The 5,574-nt window shown below is 50.7% G+C and overlaps 2 non-coding genes across 2 annotated transcripts; both read right to left on the bottom strand.

Annotated features, from left to right (window-relative positions):
* Window positions 1-1,415: 1,415 nt before the first annotated feature.
* On the bottom strand, window positions 1,416-1,577 carry LOC149408596 (5.8S ribosomal RNA). Its single transcript, XR_016305481.1, has one exon. It is a non-coding gene; the product is annotated as a 5.8S ribosomal RNA (ribosomal RNA).
* Window positions 1,578-1,906: 329 nt separating this feature from the next.
* Window positions 1,907-3,846, bottom strand: LOC149408595 (small subunit ribosomal RNA). The gene has a single exon (XR_016305475.1). It is a non-coding gene; the product is annotated as a small subunit ribosomal RNA (ribosomal RNA).
* Window positions 3,847-5,574: the final 1,728 nt, after the last annotated feature.

Below are 5,574 nucleotides of genomic sequence, written 5' to 3'. Positions count from 1 at the left end.
GAGGCCGGCCTTTCACTTTCATTTCGCCTCTGGGTTTATCAGTGTTCCCAATGACTCGCGCACATGCTAGACTCCTTGGTCCGTGTTTCAAGACGGGTCCTGTGAGTGCCCAAAACAAAACCACCGCCGACCGGGACGCGTCCCGTCCGAGAGCGCGCCGCTAACGACGGACACCCGACGCGCGACACCCGCGACGCACTAGACGCCGGGGGCCACGCGAAGGACGCCGCTGCAGCGCGACGGACGCCCGCGAGGGGCGGACGCGATCCTCGTTCTCTACCGTCGCTGCGTAATGTACGCCGCGGCCGTGGACACCGCGGCTCCGCCTCGCAGAGCGAGACGGGTCAACCGCACGGCGCATTCGACCGCGGCGCGACGGGTCGCGGTGTTATACTAAGGGAGAAGTGCACGCGCTCCGGGAGCCTGACGGCGCACCCGCGCACCCACCGCCCCGACCCGAAAGCCGAAGGCGAAGGTTTGCGCGAGGCGCGAGCCCCGACGGAAGACACGATGAATCTCCCCGTTCGCTCGTTTGAGTTCCACAGGTTTACCCCTGAACGGTTTCACGTACTCTTTAACTCTCTCTTCAAAGTTCTTTTCAACTTTCCCTCACGGTACTTGTTCGCTATCGGTCTCGTGGTAGTATTTAGCCTTAGATGGAGTTTACCACCCACTTAGGGCTGCACTCTCAAGCAACCCGACTCTAGGGAGAGAGACCGTCGCGGCCGGCTACCGTCACCACGGGCCTGGCACCCTCTGCGGGTAAGCGGGCCCCGTTCAAGATGAACTTGGACAGGCAGCCGTGACTAATGACCGCGCGTGTATGTATAACTCTCCTCCCGAACGCTACATTTCCCGGCGGCCCGCCGGGGCCGCAGGATTCAGCGCTGGGCTCTTCCCGTTTCGCTCGCCGCTACTCGGGGAATCCTCGTTAGTTTCTTTTCCTCCGCTTACTGATATGCTTAAGTTCGGCGGGTGATCTCTCCTGATTTGAGGTCGACAACAAAAATTTTATAAATTCGAGAAGTACGCAAAGCAACAGTGTGCGCGTATTCTCGCCCGTGCAGACTCTGTCAAGCGGGCGCGAAACCGACGAGCGTCCGCGGAGGTGCGCGCGGCCGAGAGCGCGAAGATCGCCCCGGACAGCCGACCGCTCGCGCGGTAGACTGCCCAGTTTTCAGCGTCGTCGTGTCGCTAGCTCAAGGCTCGCACGCGTTCCTCCGCGTTTGGTATAACGCAAGCGGAAATCGCGCGCATCGAGAGAGCACTTCGTCAAATTTAACCGGACGCCGAGGTCCCGGCGCGCGTCTCCGAGGAGACGACGCGCGCGGGCCCCGGCGACGCCGGCAACGCTCGCTCTGCGCGCCCCCGTCCGAGGACGGGGGCGAGAGAACAGTCTGGTCGCATTGTGTGCGCGACCCTCAAACAGGAGTGGTCCGTCGACAAACTACGTCTTGCTCGGACCGCAATGTGCGTTCGAAATGTCGATGCTCATGTGTCCTGCAGTTCACACTCTGACGCGCATTTAGCTGCGTTCTTCATCGACCCACGAGCCGAGTGATCCGCCGTTCAGGGTAATAATGATAAAACAAACATAAATAGATACGTTTTAGTTTTCGGTTTTTACAATTTGGTTTGCGTTTTCGAAATGTTTATAATTCCATTCGACAAAAAGATTAATTTTGTACCGCCGCCTTCACGGCGACGGGTAAAATTTCACCGGACGAGCGGATAGAGGACGGAGCCCTCCTCCGCTCGACGCCGGCGGTTCTCGGTTCGCATCGGCGCCCTAGGGCGATCTCCGACGCAGTAATTTAGCATTCGTTCGATTATGGTTTATATGTATAATATGTTTTGTTTCATAATAATATTTCATATCATGGAAAGCACAAACATTAAACACAGGAAATGATCCTTCCGCAGGTTCACCTACGGAAACCTTGTTACGACTTTTACTTCCTCTAAATGATCAAATTCGGTCAAACTTTCCGACGCGTCGGATGCCCGTGAGAGCTTCCGCGCACCAGTCCGAAGACCTCACCAAATCATCCATCGGTAGTAGCGACGGGCGGTGTGTACAAAGGGCAGGGACGCAATCAACGCGAGCTGGTGACTCGCTTTTACTAGGAATTCCTCGTTCATGGGGGAGAATTGCAAACCCCAATCCCTATCACGAAGGGGTTTCATCGGGTTACCCGGGCCGTTAGGCCAAGGAGGACACGCTGATCCCTTCAGTGTAGCGCGCGTGCGGCCCAGGACATCTAAGGGCATCACAGACCTGCTATTGCTCAATCTCGTGCGGCTATATATACCGCCGGTCCCTCTAAGAAGATTTTCATTGTACGCCGGTAGTGAAGACCGCGAAACGCACGACCCCGACGCGCGAACGCCGAAGCCGCGCGCACACGGACCCTCGTGATACCGGTTGCACGTCTATTTAATAGGCTAGAGTTACGTTCGTTACCGGAATTAACCTGACAAATCGCTCCACCAACTAAGAGCGGCCATGCACCACCACCCACCGAATCGAGAAAGAGCTGTTAATCCGTCAATCCTTCCAGTGTCCGGGCCTGGTGAGTTTTCCCGTGTTGAGTCGAATTAAGCCGCAGGCTCCACTCCTGGTGGTGCCCTTCCGTCAATTCCTTTAAGTTTCAGCTTTGCAACCATACTCCCCCCGGAGCCCGAAAGCTTTGGTTTCCCGGGAGCTGCCCACCGGGTTAAAATTATGAAACTTCGGCGGATCGCTGGCTGGCATCATTTATGGTTAGAACTACAGCGGTATCTAATCGCCTTCGAACCTCTAACTTTCGTTCTTGATTAATGAAAACACCTTTGGCAAATGCTTTCGCTTTAGTCCGTCTTGCGACGATCCAAGAATTTCACCTCTAACGTCTCAATACGAATGCCCCCAGTCGTCCCTATTAATCATTACCTCTGGTATCAGAAAGCCAACAAAACAGAACCGAGGTCCTATTCTATTATTCCATGCGTACAATATTCAGGCAAGTGTTAGCCCGCTTTGAGCACTCTAATTTGTTCAAAGTAAACAGCCGCGACGGCCCGCCTCGGTGCGCGGCCGACCGTGAGGCCGACCGACACACGCCGGCGGTGGACGCACCGGCGAGAAGCCCCGCAGACGTGCCTGTCGTACCGCATTCGGTAGACCGACACCGCAGGACACAATTTCAACTACGAGCTTTTTAACCGCAACAACTTTAGTATATGCTATTGGAGCTGGAATTACCGCGGCTGCTGGCACCAGACTTGCCCTCCAATGGATCCTCATTAAAGGATTTAAAGTGTAATCATTCCGATCACGAGGCCTCGGACGAGTCCCGTATCGTTATTTTTCGTCACTACCTCCCCGTGCCGGGAGTGGGTAATTTGCGCGCCTGCTGCCTTCCGTGGATGTGGTAGCCGTTTCTCAGGCTCCCTCTCCGGAATCGAACCCTGATTCCCCGTTACCCGTGACAACCATGGTAGTCGCATAAACTACCATCGACAGTTGATAAGGCAGACATTTGAAAGATGCGTCGCCGGTGCTAGACCGTGCGATCAGCTCAAAGTTATCTAGAGTCATCTCGAATGGCGACGGACGGGGCGCGAACCCCGCCGCCGATTGGTTTTTGATCTAATAAAAGCATTCCTCCCGTTACCGGTCAGAACCTCGTTTGCATGTATTAGCTCTAGAATTGCCACAGTTATCCAAGTAACCGTGTACGATCTAAGGAACCAAAACTGATATATTGAGCCATTCGCGGTTTCACCTTAATTCGGCTTTTACTGAGACTTGCATGGCTTAGTCTTTGAGACAAGCATATGATTACTGGCAGGATCAACCAGGGAGCTGCACCACCGTCGGAGGGTTTTTAATCCTCCGAACGACAGAGGCCCGCCCTCGCGTAGAGGGCGCGGACAACACGGCGTTAAAGAACACGCGACGGAGTCACCCGCACGAGTCACGCTCATTATGCGTACCGCTATATTCTCCCGCTCGGCGACCGTCGCTAGACGAAAGCTCCGCGGGAAAATTTTTGCTTCAAACGAAGAAAGCGCGCGTAGGACGGCTCCCGCCCGAGAGAGAGAGACCGCACCCGCGACGACGCTATCGTCCGATTTATAATTCCCATTCGTAAAACGTGTACACCGAAAGCGCACGCCTTTGGCGAGGCAACAGTGAGACGGGGATAAAATCCTCCGCCTTTGCTTTTGAAAATTCTGCTCGCGCGGAACTCCAGAGTCAAAACATGAGCGCGAACGCCGCGCAGAAGCGGGCGTCACGTAGTTTCTCGCAAATAACACCGCCGACACGACCGATAGGCCGCCGCAGTTTGCGAACGCCGTGCATCGAGAGCCCGCCACACTCGGCGGGCACAAAGCTGTGCCGGGTCGCGTTCTCGCTCGGGACGGCGCCGAGCGCGATGCGCCCGCTCCGACCCCTCGAAGGCGCGCAGGCGGCCGGGCCGTCGGGCCTCGGGCGGCTCGCGAAACCGGGCACAAGGCGCTCGGTCTCGGTAAATAAATTTACTCTCGTCACTTACTTTCGTATTCGCATTTTGGAAATTTTAAATTATTTCATTTAATCGATGATACCGACCGACCGTTCCCGGTGAGTTTAAAAAAACTTAATACAGAGGTACGTAGTTATTTCAAATTTACACAATAAGAACATATTTCAAATAAAAATAAAAACTTAACATAGATATAATAATAATAATAATAAATAACTAACATAACTAACTAAATATATAACTAACAGATCGAGCGATTAGTCATAATAGAACCGATATAGTTTTACATGACAAAATTTTTAAAAATAACTTATATCATCGATGTCGCTATTCCGAATTCCTGTAATATTCAAAAATCTGTTAGTGAAAAAATAAGAAAATACACAGATTTAGGAAATGAGAAAAAAAGAATTTGGCATTCTCAGACTATAAAAATATTACCATTCGTTATTTCGGCTACCGGCATTATACCTAGCTCTCTTATTAAAAATTTAGGCGTATTAGATCTATCAAAAAATTTATATATAAAGATGCAAAAGTCGGTCATTTTGAATACATGTAGGATAACAAAAGATTTTTTTAAATGTTTATGTTGAGGGATCTGTAGGATTTATTTATAGGCCCCGTTAGGAGTTCTACCGAGCCGAACCCTCCGATATGAAAATATCTGGAGTCGGTGAATTATTTTCCCATTTGATCTCTGTTGAGTTGACGTGTTGTTCTTGTATTGTTTTGTATTTATTTTACTTTTTTAAATTTAAATTCCATTGACAAAGATCAATTTTTTGCTAATAAGTATTGGCAAAAAATTTTTATTGGCATAAAATTATATTGGCAGAAGATTTTATTGGCATCAAATTTTATTGGCAGAAAATTTTATTGGCCTAAAATTTTATTGGCATAAAATTATATTGGCAGAAAATTTTATTGGCATCAAATTTTATTGGCATCAAATTTTATTGGCAGAAAATTTTATTGGCATAAATTTTAATGGCAAAAATTTTTGTCAATTTATCTATTTGCAAAAATTGTAATCGCACCTAACCTGACCTGACCTAACCTA

The sequence above is a fragment of the Hesperophylax consimilis genome, unplaced genomic scaffold (assembly GCF_061612785.1).
Source record: "Hesperophylax consimilis isolate HC1 unplaced genomic scaffold, BYU_Hcon_1.0 scaffold_167, whole genome shotgun sequence".
Lineage (NCBI taxonomy): Eukaryota > Metazoa > Arthropoda > Insecta > Trichoptera > Limnephilidae > Hesperophylax > Hesperophylax consimilis.
Note: the sequence above shows the minus strand (reverse complement) of the source record. Positions and strands in the feature narration are given on the sequence as shown.